Below are 22,952 nucleotides of genomic sequence, written 5' to 3'. Positions count from 1 at the left end.
ATTTACATTACCACCAACACTGTATGAGGTTTCCCTTTTCTCCGCATTCTTGCCAGCATTTGTTATTGCCTGTCTTTTGAATAAAAGTCATTTTAACTGAGGTGAGATCATATTTTATTGCAGTTTTGATGTGCATTTCTCAGATGATCAATGATATTGAGCACCTTTTCATACACCTGTTTTCCATGTGTATGTCCTCTTTTGAGAAATGCCTATTCAGGACTTTTACCCATTTTAAAATCTGCTTATTATATTTTTCCTATAGAGTTGTTTGTTTTAGCTCCTATGTATTCTGATTACTAATCCATTGTCATATGAGTAGTTTGCAAATATTTTCTCTAATTCTGTAGATTGTCCATGCATTTTGTTGATTGTTTTCTTTGCTGTGCAAAACTTGTGATCACATTTGTCCATTTTTGTGTTGGTTGCCAGTGCAATAAATAGCACTTAATAGTGTATTACTCAAGAAATCTTCACCCGGTCCAATGTTCTGGTGAATTTCCCCAGTGTTTGCTTTTAGTAGTTTCACAATTTGAGGTCTTAGATTTGAGTCTTTAATATGTTTGGATTTGAGTTTTGTATATGGTGAGAGACAGGGATCTAGTTTCATTCTTCTGCATATGGATATCTGGTTTTCTTAGCATCACTTACTGAAGAGACAATCCTTTCCCCAAAGTGTGTTCTTGGCACCTTTGTCAAAAATGAGTCCACTGCAGGTGAACAGGCTTATCTCTGAGTTCTCTATTCTGTTCCACTAGTCTATTTGTGTGTTTTTGTGCCAGTACCATGTCATTTTGTTTACTATAAGTATTAGTACATTTTCATGCTGCTATAAAGAAATAACTTAAAAATGGGTAATTTAGAAATAAGAAAGGTTAAGTTGACTCACAGTTCTGCAGGCTTAGCAGGAAGCGTGACTGGGCAGCCTCAGAAAAGTTACAATCATGGTGGAAGGTGACGGGAAAGCACACGCATCTTCGCAATGGTGGAAGCATGCACATCTTCACAATGGCAGGACAGGAGAGAGAGTGAGGGTGTAAATGTCACACTTTTAAGCCGTCAGATCTTGTAAGAACTCATTCACTATCGTGAGAACTGCACGGGGGAAATCCACCCCAATGATCCAATTACCACCCACCAGGTCCCTTCCCTGACACATGGGGATTACAATTTGAAACAAGATTTGTGTGGGGACACAGCCAAATCATATCACTCTAGTTCTGTAGTATAATTTGAAATAAGGTAATGTGATTACTCCAGTTTTGTTCTTTTTGCTCAGGATAGCTTTGGCTATTCTGGGTCTGTTATCCACAAACAGAGAATACTTTTCCGGATTTTGGTGTTCTTTTTAATTTCTTGCGTCCATGTGTTTTAATTTTAATTTAAAAAAATTTCACTTCTTTGGCTAAGTTACTTCATTCTACATATTTTTTTTTTCATTTGTAGCTATTGTAAATGGGATTACCTTCATGATTTCTTTTTCAGATTATTCTATGTGGGCATATAGAAATGCTATTGATTTTTAATGTTAACTTTGTATCCTGCAAATTTATTGAATTTGTTTATCAGTTCTAATAGATTTTTGGTAAAGTCTCTAGGTTTTGTGAAGTATAAAATGATATCATCTGCAAACAAGAATAGTTTGACTTATTTAATTTTAATTTGGATGTTCTTCATTTCTTTCTCTTGTCTGATTGCTCTAGCTTGGACTTCTAGTACTATGTTGAATAACAGTGGAGAAAGTGAGCATCGTTGTTGTATTCCTGATCTTAGAGGAAAGGCCTTCAGGTTTTCTCCATTCGGTATAATACTAGCTATGGGTCTATTGCATATGCTTTTTATCATATTGAGATACGATTCTTCTATACCTAGCTTTTTGAGGGTGTTATTCTATTATGAAATGATGTTGAATTCAGTGAATCTCTCTGCAGAAACCCTACAAGTCAGAAGACAGTGGGGCCCAATATTCAATATTTTTAAAGAAAAGAATTTTCAACCCAAAATTTCATATCCAGCCAAACTAAGTTTCATAAGTGAAGGAGAAATAAAATTGTTTACAAGCAAGCAAATGCTGAGGGATTCTGTACCACCAGGCTGCCTTACAAGAACTCCTGAAGGAAGCACTAAATATGGGAAAGAAAACTGGTACCAGCCACTGCAAAAATACACCAAAATATAAAGAACTGTGACACAATGAATAAACTGAATCAACCAATGTGCAAAATAATAAGCTAGCATTATGATGACAGGATCAAACTCACATATAACAATATTAACATTAAATTTAAATGAACTAAATGCCCAAATTAAAAGACACAGACTGTCAAGTTGGATAAAGAGTCAAGACCCATAGGTGTGCAGTATTCAGGAGACCCATCTCACATGCAAAGATACATATAGGCTCAAAATAAAGGAATAGAGGAATATTTACCAAGCAAGTGAAAAGCAAAAAAAGCCGAGGTTGCAATCCTAGTCTCTGATAAAGCAGACTTTAAACCAACAAAGATCAAAAAAAGACAAAGAAAGGCATTACATCATGGTAAAGGGATCAATGCAACAAGAAGAGCTAACTATCCTAAATATATATGCACCAAATACAGAAACACCTAGACTCATAAAACAAGTTCTTAGAGACCTACAAAGAGGCTTAGACTCCCACACAATAATAGTGGGAGACTTTAACACCACACTGTCAATATTAGACAGATCAATGAGACAGATTATTAACAAGAATATTCAGGACTTGAACTCAGTTCTGGACCAAGTGGACCTAATAGACATCTACACAACTCTCCATCCCAAATCAACAGAATATACATTCTTTTCAGCACCACATAGCACTTACTCTAAAATCAATCACATAATTGGAAGTAAAACACTTCTCAGCAAAGGCAAAAACAAAAACAAAAACAAAAAAAATGGAAATTATAACAAACTGTCTCAGACCACAATGCAATCAAATTAGAACTTAGGATTAAGAAACTCACTCAAAACCACACAACTCTATGGAAACTGAACAATCTGCTTCTGAATAACTACTGGGTGAATAATGAAATTAAGGCAGAAATAAATAAGTTATTTGAAACCAATGAGAATGAAGACACAATGTACCAGAATCTCTGAAACACAGTTAAGCAGTGTTTAGAGGAAAATTTATAGCACCAAATACCCACATCAGAAAGCAGAAAAGATCTAAAATCAACACCCTGACATCACAGTTAAAATAACTAGAGAAGCAAGAGCAAACAAATTCAAAAGCTAGCAGAAGACAAGAAATAACTAAGATCAGAGTGGAACTGAAGAAGATGGAGACACAAAAAACCCTTCAAAAATCCATGAATTCAGGAGGTGGTTTTCTGAAAAGATTAACAAAATGGATAGACCAATAGCCAGACTAACAAAGAATAAAAGAGAGAAGAATCAAATTGACTCAATAAAAATGATAAAGGGGACATCACCACTGATCCCACAGAAATACAACCTACCATCAGAGAATATTATAAACACCTCTACACAAATAAACTAGGAAACCTAGAAGAAATCAATAAATTCCTGGACACGTACACCTTCCCAATACTAAACCCGAAAGAAGTCACATCCCTGAATAGACCAATAACAAGTTCTAAAATTGAGGCAGTAATTAACGCCTACCAACCAAAAGAAAGGCCAGGACCAGACAGATTCACAGCCAAATTCTACCAGAGGTGCAAAGAGGAGCTGGTACGATTTCTTCTGAAACTATTCCAAATGATAGAAAAACAGGGACTTCTCCATAACTCAATTTATGAGGCCAGCATCATCCTGATTCCAAAACCTGGCAAAGACACAACAAAAAAAGAAAATTTCAGGCCAATATCCCTGATGAACATCCATGCGAAAATTCTCAATAAAATACTGGCAAAACAAATTCAGCAGCAAATCAAGTTGGCTTCATCCCTGAGATGGAAGGTTGGTCCAACATACGCAAATCAATAAATGTACTCCATCACATAAACAGAGCCAATGACAAAAAACACATGATTATCTCAATAGATGCAGAAAAGGCCTTTGGTAAAATTCAACACCCTTCATGTTAAAAACTCTCAATAAACTAGGCATTGATGGAACATATCTCAAAATAATAAGAGCTGTTTATGACAAACCCACAGCCAATATCATACTGAATGGGCGAAAGCTGGAAGCATTCCCTTTGAAAACTGGCACAGGACAAGGATGCCTTATCTCACCACTCCTATTCAACATAGTATTGGAAGTTCTGGCCAGGGCAATCAGGCAAGAGAAAGAAATAAAGGGTATTCAAATAGGAAGAGAGGAAGTCAAATTGTCTCTGCAGATGACATGATTTTATATTTAGAAAACCTCATCATCTCAGCCCAAAAACTCCTTAAGTTGATAAGCATCTTCAGCAAAGTCTCAAGATACAAAATCAATGTGCAAAAATCACAAGCATTCCTATATATCAATAATAGACAGAGAACCAAATCATAATTGAACTCCCATTCACAACTGCTACAACGAGAATAAAATACCTAGAAATACAGCTTAACAACTCAGAAGGGACCTGAAGGACCTCTTCAAGGAGAACTACAAGCCACTGCCCAAGGAAATAAGAGAGGAGACAAATGGAAAAACATTCCATGCATATGGATAGGAAGAATTAATATCATGAAAATGACCACACTGTCCAAAATAATTTATAGATTCAATTCTATTTCCATCAAGCTACCATTGACTTTCCTCACAGAACTAGAAAAAAACTACTTTAAATTTAATATGGAACCAAAAAAGAGCCTATATACCCAAGACAATCCTAAGTAAAAAGAACAAAGCCAGAGGCATTATGCTACCTGACTTCAAACTATGCTACAAGGCTACAGTAACCAAAACAGCATAATACTGGTACCAAATCAGATATATAGATCAATAGAACCGAACACAGGCCTCAGAAATAACACCACACATCTACAACCATCTGATCTTTGACAAACCTGACAAAAACAAGCAATGGGGGAAAGGATTCCCTGTTTAATAAATGGTGTTGGGAAAACTGGCTAGACATATGCAGAAAACAGAAACTGGAGCCCTTCCTTACACCTTATACAAAAATTAACTCAAGATGGATTAAAGACTGAAATGTAAAACCTAAAACCATAAAAACCTTAGAAGAAAGCCTAGGCAATAACATTCAAGACATAGGCATGGGCAAAGACTTCATGGTTAAAACACAAAAAGCGATGGCAATAAAAGCCAAAATTGTCAAATGGCATATAATTAAATTAAAGAGCTTCTGCACAGCAAAAGAAACTATCTCAGAGTGAACAGGCAACCTACAGAATGGGAGAAAATGTTTGCAATCTATCAGTCTGACAAAGGTCTAATATCCAGAACTGACAAGGAACTTAAACAAATTTACAAGATAAACAAACAATCCCATCAAAAATTGGGTGAAGGATATGAACAGACACTTCTCAAAAGAAGACATTTATGTAGCCAACAAACATGAAAAAAAGCTCATCATCACTGGTCATTAGAGAAATGCAAATCAAAACCACAATGCGACACCATCTCACACTAGTTAGAATAGAGATTATTAAAAAGTCTGGAAACAACAGATGTTGGAGAGGATGCAGAGAAATTGGAATGCTTTTACACTTTTGGTGGTAGTGTAAATCAGTTCAATCATTGTGTTAGACAGTGTGGCAATTCCTCAAGCATCTAGAACCAGAAATACCATGTGACCCAGCAATCCCATTACTGGGTATATACCCAAAAAATTACAAATCATTCTACTATCAAGACACATGTACACGTATGTTTATTGCATATATTGCACTTACACACCATGAAATACTATGCAGTCATAAAAAAGATGAGTTCATGTCCTTTGCGGGGATATGGATGAGGCTGGAAACAAAACCAAATACTGCATGTTCCCACTCATAAGTGGGAGTTGAACAATGAGAACACATGGACACAGGGAGGGAAACATTACACTCTGGGGTGTTTCGGGGGTTGTGGGGCAAGGGGATGGAGAGCGTTAGGACAAATACCTAATGCATGCGGTGCTTAAAACCTAGATGATGTGTGATAGGTCCAGCAAACCACCATGGCAAATGTATACCTATGTAACAAACCCGCACGTTAAGCACATGTCTCCCAGAACTTAAAATAAAATTAAAAAAGAAAGGATGTTGAATTTTATCAAATGCTTTTTCAGCATCAATTGAAAGGATCATCACTGCAGGACACAGTCCAGCCAGTGTCCATGGAGCAACTACCTTGTTCTCTACTAGCTCCATGTCTAGAGCCCAGTTTCTCCAGGCCCAAGGGACCAGCAAACCATTGCCCTTCATCCTGTTGGGCCCCATATCCTCCACTGGCTCACAGCCTCAGTCAACCAGAGACCTGACATCATTGGAAGAGCATGGTAATGAGGTGCTGCCTGAGGAGAAGCCACACTGTGATGCAAGCTTGCATGAATTATCACAGTAAAATTCACTGTAATTCACATAACCACACCAGTGTTATGAATCAAAATCTGCCTGAAAAGAGATATCTTAGTTTTCTCAAAATCAAAGACTGTTTTAAAAAACCACACAGCTGCTGAATAATCAACCTGTGAAACTGAGATGTTTCTCGAATGAAACAGTAAATGTGCCTGTAATAATTATTTTATAAGTCAGAAAATTATATTTGTCTCCATCTTTTCCCCCATAGTATATTAAACAAAAAGGTAAATAAGGTATAAATAGATTTTGTAAACTTTTCATATTGAAAAAGCCATGAAGTAAGTAGACAAGACAGATATTCTGTAAATTGGAGGGGGATATAGGACATTTTTGAAAAGGTACAAAATCCTCAGATGGGCTTAGAAAATTCACTGTATAATCCATATACCATTTTACTTGACTGGCACATCTTCAGGTGCTTGTGTTTACTGTGTTCTTGCCATTAACTAAATGTCTCAGTCTGTCCCAGTGTAATAGGCTGTGAATGTTCTTGTATTATAGTTTTATTGTTGGTCTCTTTGCATCGATGACACAATAGCCACAACATTTTAAAATTATTGTTATTATTGATACCTAGTTTTACTCTGTTTTTCCAGAGAAGATGCTTGATATTATTTCTATTTTGTTGAATGCTTTAAGACTGACAAGTTGATGGGTGCAGCACACCAACATAGCACAAGTATACATATGTAACAAACCTGCACGTTATGCACATGTACCCTAGAACTTAAAGTATAATAATAATAATAAATAAATAAATTAAAAAAAAAAAGACTTGTTTCTTGACCTAACATATGGTCTATCCTTGAGAATGACCCATGTGCTGAGGAAAATAATGTGTATTCTGCAGCTGTTGAATGAAATGTTTTGTAATTATCTCTTACGTTTATTTGATCTATAGTGCAGATTAAGTCTGGTGTTTGTTGATATATTTTTATTGGTCTCAAAGATATATCCAATGCTGAAGGTTGGTTGGGGGGGGTGTTTGAAGTCTCCAGGCATTATTATATTGGGCTTTACCTTTTTCTTATGCTCTAATAATATGTGCTTTATATATCTGGGTGATCAAGTGTTAAGTGCATATACATTTGCAATTGCTATATCTCCTGCTGAATTGACCGCTTTATCATAATATAATTATGGCCATTGCCTCTTCCTATAGGTTTTTTTTTGTGTGTGTGTGTTGAAATCTATCTGATGTAAGTATAGCAACTCCTGTTCTTTCTTTGTTTCAAATATTGTAGAATATCTTTTTCCATTCCTTTATCTTCAGTCTATCTGTGTCTTTAAAAGAAAAGTCTGTTTCTCATAGACAACAGATCACTGGGTCCTTTTAAAATCCATTCAGCCACTCTATGTCTTTTGATTGTAGAGTTTAGTCCATTTACATTTGATGTTATTAGTAACACTGAATAATTACTAACATTCAATGATAAGTAAAGACTTACTCCTGCCATTTTGTTAGGTGTTTCCTGGTTGTTTTGTAGTCTTCTTTCTTTCCTTCCTTCTTGTCTTCCTTTTAGTGCAGGTAATTTTGGCTGGTGGTATGCTTTAATTTCTTACTTTTTTTTGTATCTGTTGTTTATTTTTTTGATTTGAGGTTACCATGAGGCTTGCAAATACTATTTTATAACCCATTATTTTCAGGGTGATAACATCTTAACACTGTTTACCTAAACAAACAAGAAAAAAGTAAACCAATAAACACTTTACACTTTTAAATTAATCTCCAGCCTTTTCAGTCTTTTAATTTCTATTTATATCTCACAGTACTGTCTTTGACTTGAAAAGCTGTAGTTATTTTTGATTGGTTCATCTTTAAGTCTTTCTATTTAAGATAGGGGGAGTTTACAAGCCAGAGTTATAGTGTTATAATATTTTGAATTTTCCTGCGTGCTTACCAACTCCAGTGAGTTTTGTAAGGTCAGATGATTTATTTATTTATTTATTTATTTATTTATTTATTTATTTATTTATTTCTGTCACCCAGGTTGAAGTGCAGTGGCACGATCTCCACTCACTGCAAGCTCTGCCCCCCGGGTTCATGCCATTCTCCTGCCTCAGCCTCCTGAGTAGCTGGGACTAGCGGCGCCCGCCACCACACTCTGGCTAATTTTTTTGTATTTTTAGTAGAGACGGGGTTTCACCGTGTTCGCCAGGATGGTCTCCATCTCCTGGCCTCGTGATCTGCCTGCCTCAGCCTCCCAAAGTGCTTGGATTACAGGCCTGAGCCACCGCGCCCGGCCTCCAGATGATTTCTTATTGCTCACTATCCTCCTTTCTTTCTGATTGAAGTACTTCCTTTAGCATTTCATGTAGGCTAACTCTGGTATTGGTAAAATTCCTCAGCTTTTGTTTGTCTGGGAAAATCTTTATTTCCTCATTATGTTTGAAGAATATTTTCATTTGGTTAACTGTTTCTTTTTTTCCCCCAAAGCCCTTTATGTATGTCATGTCACTCTTTTGTTCCTTGCAAGGTGTCCACTGAAAAGTCTGCTGCCAGCTGTATTGAAGTGCCACTGTATATTGTTTGTTTCTTTTCTCTTGATGCTTTTAGGATCCTTTCTTTACCCTTGACCTTTGGGAGTTTGATTATTAAGTGCCTTGGGGTAGGCTTCTTTGGGTTAAATCTGCTTGGGGTTCTGTAACCTTCTTGTACTTAGATAGTGATATTTTTCTCCAGGTGTGGTGAGTTCTGTGTTATTATTCTTTTGAATAATCTTCTCTACCTCCTCTTTAAGATCAATAACTCTTTGATTTGCTCTTACGAGGCCGTTTTCTAGGTATTCTAAGTGTGCTTCATTGTTTTTTATTCTTTTCTTTTTGCCTCCTCGGACTGTACATTTTCAAATAGCCTGACTTTAACCCCACTAATTTGTTCTTCTGCTTGATTAATTCTATTAAAAGACTTTGGTGCATTCTTCAGTATGCCAATCTGAAAGGTCACATATCTCTGTTTCTCTGGGATTGGCTCCTGGTGCCTTATTTAGCTTGGTGAAGTCATGTTTTCCTATATGGTCTTGATGCTTGCAGATGTTCTTTGGTGTCTGGGCATTGAAAAGTTATGTATTTATTGTAGTCTTCACGATCTGGGTTTGTTTGTACTCAATCCATCTTGAGAAGGCTTCCTGGGTATTTGAAAGGACTTGGGTGTTGTGATCTTAGCTGTATCTGCATTAGAGGGCAACCCAAGCCCAATAATACTGTGGTTCCTGCAAACTCATAAAGGTATCACTTTGGTGGTCTTGGATAAGATCTGGAAGAATTTTATGTATTAAGGCAGAAACGCTTGTTTTCTTCCCTTACTTTTCCCAAACGAACAGAATATCTCTCTTTGCTGAGCTGCTTGGAGCTAGGTATGGGGTGACTTAAGCAGCCCTGTGAGTACCACCACTGGGTAGGTGCTGGGTCAGACCTGAGGCCAGCACAACACTGGGTTTCACCCAAGGCTCATTGTAACCACTGTCTGGCTACCACCTATTTTCACTCAAGGCCCGAGGGCACTACAATCTGCAAGTCATGAAGCCAGCCAGGGTTGCATCTTTCCCTTCAGGGCAGCAAGTTTCGCCAGGACCAAGGCAGTTCCAGAAATACTGTCCAGCCACCAAACACTAGAGTCAAAAACCTTAGAAATCTACCTGTGCTATTGTACTATGGCTGGGTTGGTGCTCAAACAATGAGATGCTTTCCATATCCTCTCCAGAGGAAGCAGAACCTCAGCCCATCACCACCACCACCACAGGCCCACTGGAAGTATTTTCAAGCTACCACTAATGTTCACTTAATGCCCAATGAGTCTTTAGCATGTGGTGAATGTTGCCAGGCTTGAGACTCACTCTTTAGGGCAGTGGGTTCCCTTTTGGCCCAAAGCATATCCAGAAATGCTGTCTAAGAGCCATGGTCTGGAATCAGAGACCCCAAGAGCCCACTTGGTACTCTACCTTCCTGTGGCCAAGCTAGTACCTAAGGTGCAAGACAAAGTCCCCTTTAGTTTTTCCTCTGCTTTTCTCAAGTAGGAGGAGTCTCTAACTATAGCTACCACAGCAAATGTGCTGGATCTCACCTGAAGCCAGCATGTCTCAGTCTCACCCAAGGCCTATGGTGTACTACCTGGGCATTGCTGTGGGTTATTTAGGGGCCAATGTATCTTTAGGCAACAGGTGATGGGTCCTGCCTGGACTGGGTCCTTTCCTTCAAGGTGGTGGGTTCCCTTCTGACTCAGGATGTATCTAGAAATGTCATCCAGGAACTAAGGCCTACAATGGGGGACTCAAAACTTTGATCAGTGCTCCACCTTACTATGACTGAGCTGATATTCAAGGTGCAAGACAAAGTCTTCTTTACTCTTCCCTCTCATTTCCACAAATGGAAGGAAGGTGTTTCTTTTGCAGCCATGAGCTGTGCTGCCAAGGGTTGGCAGTGATGTGGTTCACACTCCCTTAGCCACTATGGCTGGTGTCTCAGCAGGTCACATTCTCCTGATGTGCACTGGCTCTTTGCTTAGCACAGCACTAGGACTCAGCTAGGAGCTATGGTCCTTGTGTCCTACGCTGCCTTTAAAATTTGTTTAGAACCCCAACGTACTTTAGTTTGCAGTGAACTCAAATTCCAACTGCTGGGATGGGTAATTCCCCTCTGGCTAGGGCTGGTTTAAATGCCTCCTCCATTGGCGGGCATCAGCTGAGTTCAGTCTTGTTTGGCTTTATGCTGTGACAGGGCAGCAAAATGCAAGGTTTCACAACCGCTGTACCCTCCCTTTCCCAAGAGCACAGATTATTTTCTCACATGACACATCTACTGCTAGAGGATACTGGAGAAGGAGTGGCATTAGAGATTCAAGACTGTCTTTCTTACCCACCTCAGTGCCTGATATGGTTTGGCTGTGTCTCCTCTCAAATCTCATCTTGAATTGTAGTTCCCATACTCCCCATGTGTCATGGGAAGGACCTGGTGGGAGGCAATTGGATCATGGGGGGCAGTGACCCTCATGCTTTTCTCATGATAGTGAGTGAGTTCTCACAAGATCTGATGGTTTTATAAGGGGCTTTTCCCCCTTTTGCTGGACACTTCTCCTTGCTGCTGCCATGTGAAGAAGGACATGATTGCTTCCCCTTCCACCATGATTGTACGTTTCCTGTGGCCTCCCCAGCCCTGCAGAACCCGAGTCAATTAAACTTCTTTCCTTTTTAAATTACTCAGTATTGGGCAGTTCTTTATAGTGGTGTGAGAGTGGACTAATACAGTGCCTACTTCAGTAATATGAAGTTAAAAATCAAATACTATGAGTGCTCACCTGATTTTTTCTTCTTAAGAATGTGATATTTTTGTTTAGATAGTTATTAAATTTGGTGTTCCTGTGGGAGGGATGCTCGATGGAGCCATCGTAGAGCCATCGTACTCCATCCGTAATCAATTAATGCTTAGTAATTTACAAAATGGTTTTACATATGCTATCTCTTTCAATCCTAACAATCTTACTGTGGGGTGAATGGCATAATCCCTGTTGCATAAATGAAGAAATAGACTCAGAGACATTATTCTTTCTTCCTTTTTCTCTATTGAGACAATCTACAAGGCCCGTCATAGGAACTATATTCTTCACAAGAAAAACACGGACTGATTAACATCCAACTTGAATTCAGTTCATCCTTCTCTGAATTCCTATTGTAAAGTCAGTTTTATGTATTTTACTACTGACGTGCTATTTTTTCTTTTTCAGTCTTTTCCTGTGTATTGTAATTTAGCAATGTAAAAAGACAAGCATAGATTTTACAATTAATGAATTTGATTCCTAGCTGACCTTGATGCATACTTGTTGTGTGATTTTATACAGGTTATATAGATCTCCAAAACTCAGTTTCCCCACCTGTGAAAGTGGATAACAATCCTTACCTCACAACCTCGTTTGGTTTATCAAATAAGAAAATTGACATAAAGTCTTCCCTCCTTCCTTCCTTCCTTCCTTCCTTCCTTCCTTCCTTCCTTCCTTCCTTCCTTCCTTCCTTCCTTCCTTCCTTCCTTCCTTCCTTCCCTCCCTCCCTCCCTCCCTTCCTTGCTTCCTTCCTCTCTCCTGCCCTCTCTTCTTCCCTCCCTTCCTTTCTTAAAATATGTCCACCATCAGGCTGAAAGCCCCATGATGTCAGTGCACATATCTTAAACCTCTGTCTTTTCCCCAACAGAGTTGGATTCATAATATTTGATACCTACGACATACTTATTGTGTTATTTTATACAGGTTATCTTGTTCTCCAAACCTCAGTTTCCCCACCTGTGGAATGTGGATAACAATCCTTACCTCACAATCTCATTTGGTTTATCAAATAAGCAAATTGATATAAGGTTTTCCTTCCTCTTTTCTTCCCTCCCTCCCTTCCTCCTATCCTTCCTTCCTTCCTACCTTCCTTCCTTCCTTCCTTCCTTCATCCGTTCTTCCCTTCCTCCCTTCCTCTCTCCTTTCCTCTCTTACTCCCTCCCTTTTTTTCTTAAAATATGTCTGCAATCAGGCTAAAGCCCCATGATGTCAGTGCACATATCTTAAACCTCTGTTGCTTCCCCAACAGAGTTGAATTCATAATATTTGATACCTACATTTACTTGGAATTGGAAGGCTTGGAATGCATGTTTTTGGAGTACTAGGCGTCTACATACAGTCTCATCATCTAAGATCAACATCAAGAGCCTTTGAATCTAAAATACTTTGCTGGATCTAATTAAAATTTCAACATGCTAATAAGTGAGTTAATGGCTTCCATCTTCACAAATCATTGATTTGTCAAAAAGGAGATGCAGTTTCTTTGATTTTAATGAATAGGTTTCCCCAGAAACTACACATTTTCTGAAATCATTATTAATAGCAATTTTTTAAAATTTATTCATTATTATTATACTTTAAGTTGTAGGGTACATGTGCATAACGTGCAGGTTTGTTACATATGTATACTTGTGCCATGTTGGTGTGCTGCACCCATCAACTCGTCATTTACATCAGGTATAACTCCCAACGCAATCCCTCCCCCCTCCCCAGTCCCCCCTGCCCATGATAGGCCCCGGTGTGTGATGTTCCCCTTCCAGAGTCCAAGTGATCTCATTGTTCAGTTCCCACCTATGAGTGAGAACAGCGGTGTTTGGTTTTCTGTTCTTGTGATAGTTTGGTAAGAATGATGGCTTCCAGCTGCATCCATGTCCCTACAAAGGACACAAACTCATCCTTTTTTATGGCTGCATAGTAATCCATGGTGTATATGTGCCACATTTTCTTAATCTAATCGGTCACTGATGGACATTTGGGTTGATTCCAAGTTTTTGCTATTGTGAATAGTGCCGCAATAAACATACGTGTGCATGTGTCTTCATAGCAGCATAATTTATAATCCTTTGGGTATATACCCAGTAATGGGATGGCTGGGTCATATGGTACATCTAGTTCTAGATCCTTGAGGAATCGCCATACTGTTTTCCATAATGGTTGAACTAGTTTACAATCCCACCAACAGTGTAAAAGCGTTCCTATTTCTCCACATCCTCTCCAGCACCTGTTGTTTCCTGACTTTTTAATGATCGCCTTTCTAACTGGTGTGAGATGGTATCTCATTGTGGTTTTGATTTGCATTTCTCTGATGGCCAGTGATGATGAGCATTTTTTCATGTGTCTGTTGGCTGTATGAATGTCTTCTTTTGAGAAATGTCTGTTCATATCCTTTGCCCACTTTTTGATGGGGTTGTTTGTCTTTTTCTTGTAAATTTGTTTGAGTTCTTTGTAGGTTCTGGATATTAGCCCTTTGTCAGATGAGTAGATTGCAAAAATTTTCTCGCATTCTGTAGGTTGCCTGTTCACTCTGATGGTAGTTTCTTTTGCTGTGCAGAAGCTCTTTAGTTTAATTAGATCCCATTTGTCAATTTTGGCTTTTGCTGCTGTTGCTTTTGGTGTTTTAGACATGAAATCTTTGCCCATGCCTATGTCCTGAATGGTACTACGTAGGTTTTCCTCTAGGATTTTTATGGTATTAGGTCTAACATTTAAGTCTCTAATCCATCTTGAATTAATTTTCGTATAAGGAGTAAGGAAAGGATCCAGTTTCAGCTTTCTACCTATGGCTAGCCAATTTTCCCAGCACCATTTATTAAATAGGAAATCCTTTCCCCATTTCTTATTTCTCTCAGGTTTGTCAAAGATCAGATGGCTGTAGATGTGTGGTATTATTTCTGAGGACTCTGTTCTGTTCCATTGGTCTATATCTCTGTTTTGGTACCAGTACCATGCTGTTTTGGTTACTGTAGCCTTGTAGTATAGTTTGAAGTCAGGTAGCGTGATGCCTCCAGCTTTGTTCTTTTGACTTAGGATTGTCTTGGAGATGCGGGCTCTTTTTTGGTTCCATATGAACTTTAAAGCAGTTTTTTCCAATTCTGTGAAGAAACTCATTGGTAGCTTGATGGGGATGGCATTGAATCTATAAATTACCTTGGGCAGTATGGCCATTTTCATGATATTGATTCTTCCTATCCATGAGCATGGTATGTTCTTCCATTTGTTTGTGTCCTCTTTTATTTCACTGAGCAGTGGTTTGTAGTTCTCCTTGAAGAGGTCCTTTACATCCCTTGTAAGTTGGATTCCTAGGTATTTTATTCTCTTTGAAGCAATTGTGAATGGAAGTTCATTCCTGATTTGGCTCTCTGTTTGTCTGTTACTGGTGTATAAGAATGCTTGTGATTTTTGCACATTAATTTTGTATCCTGAGACTTTGCTGAAGTTGCTTATCAGCTTAAGGAGATTTTGGGCTGAGACAATGGGGTTTTCTAAATATACAATCATGTCATCTGCAAACAGGGACAATTTGACTTCTTCTTTTCCTAACTGAACACCCTTGATTTCTTTATCTTGCCTGATTGCCCTAGCCAGAACTTCCAACACTATGTTGAATAGGAGTGGTGAGAGAGGGCATCCCTGTCTTGTGCCAGTTTTCAAAGGGAATTTTTCCAATTTTTGTCCATTCAGTATGATATTGGCTGAGGGTTTGTCATAAATAGCTGTTATTATTTTGAGGTACGTTCCATCAATACCGAATTTATTGAGCGTTTTTAGCATGAAGGGCTGTTGAATTTTGTCAAAAGCCTTTTCTGCATCTATTGAGATAATCATGTGGTTCTTGTCTTTGGTTCTGTTTGTATGCTTGATTATGTTTATTGATTTGCGAATGTTGAACCAGCCTTGCATCCGAGGGATGAAGCCCACTTGATCATGGTGGATAAGCTTTTTGATGTGTTGCTGAATCCGGTTTGCCAGTATTTTATTGAGGATTTTTGCATCGATGTTCATCAGGGATATTGGTCTAAAATTCTCTTTTTTTGTTGTGTCTCTGCCAGGCTTTGGTATCAGGATGATGTTGGCCTCATAAAATGAGTTAGGGAGGATTCCCTCTTTTTCTATTGATTGGAATAGTTTCAGAAGGAATGGTACCAACTCCTCCTTGTACCTCTGGTAGAATTCAGCTGTGAATCCATCTGCTCCTGGACTTTTTTTGGTTGGTAGGCTATTAATTATTGCCTCAATTTCAGAGCCTGCTATTGGTCTATTCAGGGATTCAACTTCTTCCTGGTTTAGTCTTGGAAGAGTGTAAGTGTCCAGGAAATTATCCATTTCTTCTAGATTTTCCAGTTTATTTGCGTAGAGGTGTTTATAGTATTCTCTGATGGTAGTTTCTATTTCTGTGGGGTCGGTGGTGATATCCCCTTGATCATTTTTAATTGCGTCGATTTGATTCTTCTCTCTTTTCTTCTTTATTAGTCTTGCTAGTGGTCTGTCAATTTTGTTGATCTTTTCCAAAAACCAACTCCTGGATTCATTGATTTTTTGGAGAGTTTTTTTGTGTCTCTATCTCCTTCAGTTCTGCTCTGATCTTAGTTATTTCTTGCCTTCTGCTAGCTTTCGAATGTGTTTGCTCTTGCTTCTCTAGTTCTTTTAATTGCGATGTTAGAGTGTCAATTTTAGATCTTTCCAGCTTTCTCTTGTGGGCATTTAGTGCTATAAATTTCCCTCTACACACTGCTTTAAATGTGTCCCAGAGATTCTGGTATGTTGTATCTTTGTTCTCATTGGTTTCAAAGAACATCTTTATTTTTGCCTTCATTTCGTTATGTACCCAGTAGTCATTCAGGAGCAGGTTGTTCAGTTTCCATGTAGTTGAGCGGTTTTGATTGAGTTTCTTAGTCCTGAGTTCTAGTTTGATTGCACTGTGGTCTGAGAGACAGTTTGTTATAATTTCTGTTCTTGTACATTTGCTGAGGAGTGCTTTACTTCCAATTACGTGGTCGATTTTGGAGTAAGTACGATGTGGTGCTGAGAAGAATGTATATTCTGTTGATTTGGGGTGGAGAGTTCTATAGATGTGTATTAGGTCTGCTTGCTGCAGAGATGAGTTCAATTCCTGGATATCCTTGTTAACTTTCTGTCTCGTTGATCTGTCTAATGTTGAGAGTGGAGTGTTGAAGTCTCCCATTATTATTGTATGGGAGTCTAAGTCTCTTTGTAAGTCTCTAAGGACTTGCTTTATGAATCTGGGTGCTCCTCTATTGGGTGCATATATATTGAGGATAGTTAGCTTTTCCTGTTGAATTGATCCCTTTACCATTATGTAATGGCCTTCTTTGTCTCTTTTGATCTTTGATGGTTTAATGTCTGTTTTATCACAGACTAGTATTGCAACCCCCGCTTTTTTTGTTCTCCATTTGCTTGGTAAATCTTCCTCCATCCCTTTATTTTGAGCCTATGTATGTCTCTGCGTGTGAGATGGGTCTCCTGAATACAGCAGACTGATGGGTCTTGACTCTTTATCCAGTTTGCCAGTCTGTGTCTTTTAATTGGAGCATTTAGTCCATTTACATTTAAGGTTAATATTGTTATGTGTGAACTTGATCCTGCCATTATGATATTAACTGGTTATTTTGCTCGTTAGTTGATGCAGTTTCTTCCTAGCCTCGATGGTCTTTACATTTTGGCATGTTTTTGCACTGGCTGCTACCGGTTATTCCTTTCCATGTTTAGTGCTTCCTTCAGGGTCTCTTGCAAGACAGGCCTAGTGGTGACAAAATGTCTAAGCATTTGCTTATCTGTAAAGGATTTTATTTCTCCTTCACTTATGAAACTTAGTTTGGCTGGATATGAAATTCTGGGTTTAAAATTCTTTTCTTTAAGAATGTTGAATATTGGCCCCCACTCTCTTCTGGCTTGGAGAGTTTCTGCCGAGAGATCTGCTGTTAGTCTGATGGGCTTCCCTTTGTGGGTAACCCGACCTTTCTCTCTGGCTGCCCTCTAGATTTTTTCCTTCATTTCAACTTTGGTGAATCTGGCAATTATGTGTCTTGGAGTTGCTCTTCTCGAGGAGTATCTTTGTGGCGTTCTCTGTATTTCCTGGATTTGAATGTTGGCCTGCCCTACTAGGTTGGGGAAGTTCTCCTGGATGATATCCTGAAGAGTGTTTTCCAACTTGGTTCCATTTTCCCCCTCACTTTCAGGCACCCCAATCAGACGTAGATTTGGTCTTTTTACATAATCCCATACTTCTTGCAGGCTTTGTTCATTTCTTTTTCTTCTTTTTTCTTTTGATTTCTCTTCTCGCTTCATTTCATTCATTTGATCCTCAATCGCTGATACTCTTTCTTCCAGTTGATCGAGTCGGTTACTGAAGCTTGTGCATTTGTCACGTATTTCTCGTGTCATGGTTTTCATCTCTTTCATTTCGTTTAGGACCTTCTCTGCATTAATTACTCTAGCCATCAATTCTTCCACTTTTTTTTCAAGATTTTTAGTTTCTTTACGCTGGGTAAGTAATTCCTCCTTTAGCTCTGAGAAATTTGATGGACTGAAGCCTTCTTCTCTCATCTCGTCAAAGTCATTCTCCGTCCAGCTTTGATCCGTTGCTGGCGATGAGCTGCGCTCCTTTGCCGGGGGAGATGCACTCGTATTTTTTGAATTTCCAGCTTTTCTGCCCTGCTTTTTCCCCATCTTTGTGGTTTTATCTGCCTCTGGTCTTTGATGATGGTGATGTACTGATGGGGTTTTGGTATAGGTGTCCTTCCTGTTTGATAGTTTTCCTTCTAACAGTCAGGACCCTCAGCTGTAGGTCTGCTGGAGATTGCTTGAGGTCCACTCCAGACCCTGTTTGCCTGGGTATCAGCAGCAGAGGCTGCAGAAGATAGAATATTTCTGAACAGCGAGTGTACCTGTCTGATTCTTGCTTTGGAGGCTTCCTCTCAGGGGTGTACTCCACCCTGTGAGGTGTGGGGTTTCAGACTGCCCCTAGTGGGGGATGTCTCCCAGTTAGGCTACTCAGGGGTCAGGGACCCACTTGAGCAGGGAGTCTGTCCCTTCTCAGATCTCAACCTCCGTGTTGGGAAATCCACTGCTCTCTTCAAAGCTGTCAGACAGAGTCGTTTGCGTCTGCAGAGGCTTCTGCTGTGTTTGTTATTGTTTACTGTGCCCTGTCCCCAGAGGTGGAGTCTACAGAGACAGGCAGGTTTCCTTGAGCTGCTGTGAGCTCCACCCAGTTCGAGCTTCCCAGCAGCTTTGTTTACCTACTTAAGCCTCAGCAATGGCGGGCGCCCTTCCCCCAGCCTCGCTGCTGCCTTGCCGGTAGATCACAGACTGCTGTGCTAGCAATGAGGGAGGCTCTGTGGGCGTGGGACCCTCCCGGCCAGGTGCGGGATATGATCTCTTGGTGTGCCTGTTTGCCTAAAGCGCAGAATTGGGGTGGGAGTTACCCGATTTTCCAGGTGTTGTGTGTCTCAGTTCCCCTGGCTAGGAAAAGGGATTCCCTTCCCCCTTGCGCTTCCCAGGTGAGGCAATCCCTCGCCCTGCTTCAGCTCTCGCTGGTCGGGCTGCAGCAGCTGACCAGCACCGATCGTCCGGCACTCCCCCGTGAGATGAACCCAGTACCTCAGTTGAAAATGCAGAAATCACCGGTCTTCTGTGTGGCTCGCGCTGGGAGTTGGAGACTGGAGCTGTTCCTATTCGGCCATCTTGCTCCGCCCCTCTTAATAGCAATTTTAAACACAAACTCTCCATTGGTGGCTTTTGTTGTTGCTATGACACCAATAACAAGCAGTCACTTCACTCATTGGCAGAGATAACTCACTTTAAACCCCTTAAAGTTTGCAATTACTTTTGGTTGGAGGTTAGTGAAAAAAGTGTGAGGTATACTTCTTCAGCAGTCTCTAAAAAGTCTATACTAACACAAGGACTGTGATAGACAATCCCTAGAAAAACTGACATCTTCATATATCCCGTTCTTTATTCTTTCTCTTTCTGTTGTATGCCTGAGGGTTAGTTACAGCTACAAATATTATATTTAAATAACCACTTTCTTCAAATGATATTACAGTGCTTTACAAATACTATTTCTTTAATCTTTCATAATGTCTAGAGCTCTGAAAGATACATTAATATTTTATTTGTACATTTGCTTGCATCTTGTTCAGAGCCTCAGTCTCAAATCTGAACAATTTTTTAAAAGAATATAAAACATTGTCCTTTTTTTTAAAATTTTTTAAAATTTTTTATTATTATTAAACTTTAAGTTCTAGGGTACATGTGCATAACGTGCAGGTTTGTTACATATGTATACTTGTGCCATGTTGCTGTGCTGCACCCATCAACTCGTCATTTACATCAGGTATAACTCCCAATGCCATCCCCCCCTCCCCCGTCCCCATGATAGGCCCCGGTGTGTGATGTTCCCCTTCCCGAGTCCAAGTGATCTCATTGTTCAGTTCCCACCTATGAGTGAGAACATGCGGTGTTTGGTTTTCTGTTCTTGTGATAGTTTGCTAAGAATGATGGTTTCCAGCTGCATCCATGTCCCTACAAAGGACACAAACTCATCCTTTTTGATGGCTGCATAGTATTCCATGGTGTATATGTGCCACATTTTCTTAATCCAGTCTGTCACTGATGGACATTTGGGTTGATACCAAGTCTTTGCTTTTGTGAATAGTGCCACAATAAACATACGTGTGCATGTGTCTTTATAACAGCATGATTTATAATCCTTTGGGTATATACCCAGTAATGGGATGGCTGGGTCATATGGTACATCTAGTTCTAGATCCTTGAGGAATCGCCATACTGTTTTCCATAATGGTTGAACTAGTTTACAATCCCACCAACAGTGTAAAAGTGTTCCTATTTCTCCACATCCTCTCCAGCACCTGTTGTTTCCTGACTTTTTAATGATCGCCATTCTAACTGGTGTGAGATGGTATCTCATTGTGGTTTTGATTTGCATTTCTCTGATGGCCAGTGATGATGAGCATTTCTTCATGTGTCTGTTGGCTGTATGAATGTCTTCTTTTGAGAAATGTCTGTTCATATCCTTTGCCCACTTTTTGATGGGGCTGTTTGTTTTTTTCTTGTAAATTTGTTTGAGTTCTTTTTAGGTTCTGGATATTAGCCCTTTGTCAGATGAGTAGATTGCAAAAATTTTCTCCCATTCTGTAGGTTGCCTGTTCACTCTGATGGTAGTTTCTTTTGCTGTGCAGAAGCTCTTTAGTTTAATGAGATCCCATTTGTCAATTTTGGCTTTTGCTGCCGTTGCTTTTGGTGTTTTAGACATGAAGTCTTTGCCCATGCCTATGTCCTGAATGGTACTACCTAGGTTTTCCTCTAGGATTTTTATGGTATTAGGTCTAACATTTAAGTCTCTAATCCATCTTGAATTAATTTTCGTATAAGGAGTAAGGAAAGGATCCAGTTTCAGCTTTCTACTTATGGCTAGCCAATTTTCCCAGCACCATTTATTAAATAGGGAATCCTTTCCCCATTTCTTATTTCTCTCAGGTTTGTCAAAGATCAGATGGCTGTAGATGTGTGGTATTATTTCTGAGGACTCTGTTCTGTTCCATTGGTCTATATCTCTGTTTTGGTACCAGTACCATGCTGTTTTGGTTACTGTAGCCTTGTAGTATAGTTTGAAGTCAGGTAGCATGATGCCTGCAGCTTTGTTCTTTTGACTTAGGATTGTCTTGGAGATGCGGGCTCTTTTTTGGTTCCATATGAACTTTAAAGCAGTTTTTTCCAATTCTGTGAAGAAACTCATTGGTAGCTTGATGGGGATGGCATTGAATCTATAAATTACCTTGGGCAGTATGGCCATTTTCACGATATTGATTCTTCCTATCCATGAGCATGGTATGTTCTTCCATTTGTTTGTGTCCTCTTTTATTTCACTGAGCAGTGGTTTGTAGTTCTCCTTGAAGAAGTCTTTCCCATCCCTTGTATGTTGGATGCCTAGGTATTTTATTCTCTTAATTGTGAATGGAAGTTCATTCCTGATTTGGCTCTCTGTTTGTCTGTTACTGGTGTACACGAATGCTTGTGATTTTTGCACATTAATTTTGTATCCTGAGACTTTGCTACCCCACAGAAATACAAACTACCATCAGAGAATACTATAAACACCTCTATGCAAATAAACTAGAAAATGTAGAAGAAATGGATAATTTCCTGGACACTTACACTCTTCCAAGACTAAGCCAGGAAGAAGTTGAATCCCTGAATAGACCAATAGCAGGCTCTGAAATTGAGGCAATAATTAACAGCCTACGAACCAAAAAAAGTCCAGGACCAGATGGATTCACAGCTGAATTCTACCAGAGGTACAAGGAGGAGCTGGTACCATTCCTTCTGAAACTATTCCAATCAATAGAAAAAGAGGGAATCCTCCCTAACTCATTTTATGAGGCCAACATCATCCTGATACCAAAGCCTGGCAGAGACACAACAAAAAAAGAGAATTTTAGACCAATATCCCTGATGAACATCGATGCAAAAATCCTCAATAAAATACTGGCAAACCGGATTCAGCAACACATCAAAAAGCTTATCCACCATGATCAAGTGGGCTTCATCCCTGGGATGCAAGGCTGGTTCAACATTCGCAAATCAATAAACAGAATCCAGCATATAAACAGAACCAAAGACAAGAACCACATGATTCTCTCAATAGATGCAGAAAAGGCTTTTGACAAAATTCAACAGCCCTTCGTGCTAAAAAAGCTCAATAAATTCGGTATTGATGGAACGTACCTCAAAATAATAAGAACTATTTATGACAAACCCACAGCCAATATCAGACTGAATGGGCAAAAACTGGAAAAATTTCCTTTGAAAACTGGCACAAGACAGGGATGCCCTCTCTCACCACTCCTATTCAACATAGTGTTGGAAGTTCTGGCTAGGGCAATCAGGCAAGAGAAAGAAATCAAGGGTATTCAGTTAGGAAAAGAAGAAGTCAAATTGTCCCTCTTTGCAGATGACATGATTGTATATTTAGAAAATCCCATTGTCTCAGCCCAAAATCTCCTTAAGCTGATAAGCAACTTCAACATTGTCCTTATTCTTAAGTATTCTTACTTGTTTATACTTTTTGCATACATAAATTACAGTGAGTCTTC

General features: G+C 39.3%; 2 protein-coding genes across 4 annotated transcripts in view; one reads left to right on the top strand and one right to left on the bottom strand.

Annotated features, from left to right (window-relative positions):
* Positions 1-22,952, top strand: part of ZC4H2 (zinc finger C4H2-type containing) — a 558,331-nt gene that overhangs the window by 40,596 nt on the left and 494,783 nt on the right. The window lies entirely within an intron of this gene.
* Positions 1-22,952, bottom strand: part of ZC3H12B (zinc finger CCCH-type containing 12B) — a 72,987-nt gene that overhangs the window by 47,058 nt on the left and 2,977 nt on the right. The window contains exons 2-3 of one of the 3 annotated variants that reach the window (XM_050776874.1): positions 3,656-3,814; positions 890-1,001 (exon numbers count right to left, since the gene is read on the bottom strand). The exons of 1 other annotated variant lie outside the window; for it this stretch is intronic. The gene's annotated coding sequence lies outside the window, so the exon portion shown is untranslated. The remainder of the gene's footprint in view (positions 1-889; positions 1,002-3,655; positions 3,815-22,952) is intronic. One more of the 3 variants, XM_050776873.1, reaches the window with a different exon arrangement.

This window comes from Macaca thibetana, chromosome X (assembly GCF_024542745.1).
Source record: "Macaca thibetana thibetana isolate TM-01 chromosome X, ASM2454274v1, whole genome shotgun sequence".
NCBI classification, from domain to species: domain Eukaryota; kingdom Metazoa; phylum Chordata; class Mammalia; order Primates; family Cercopithecidae; genus Macaca; species Macaca thibetana.
Note: the sequence above shows the minus strand (reverse complement) of the source record. Positions and strands in the feature narration are given on the sequence as shown.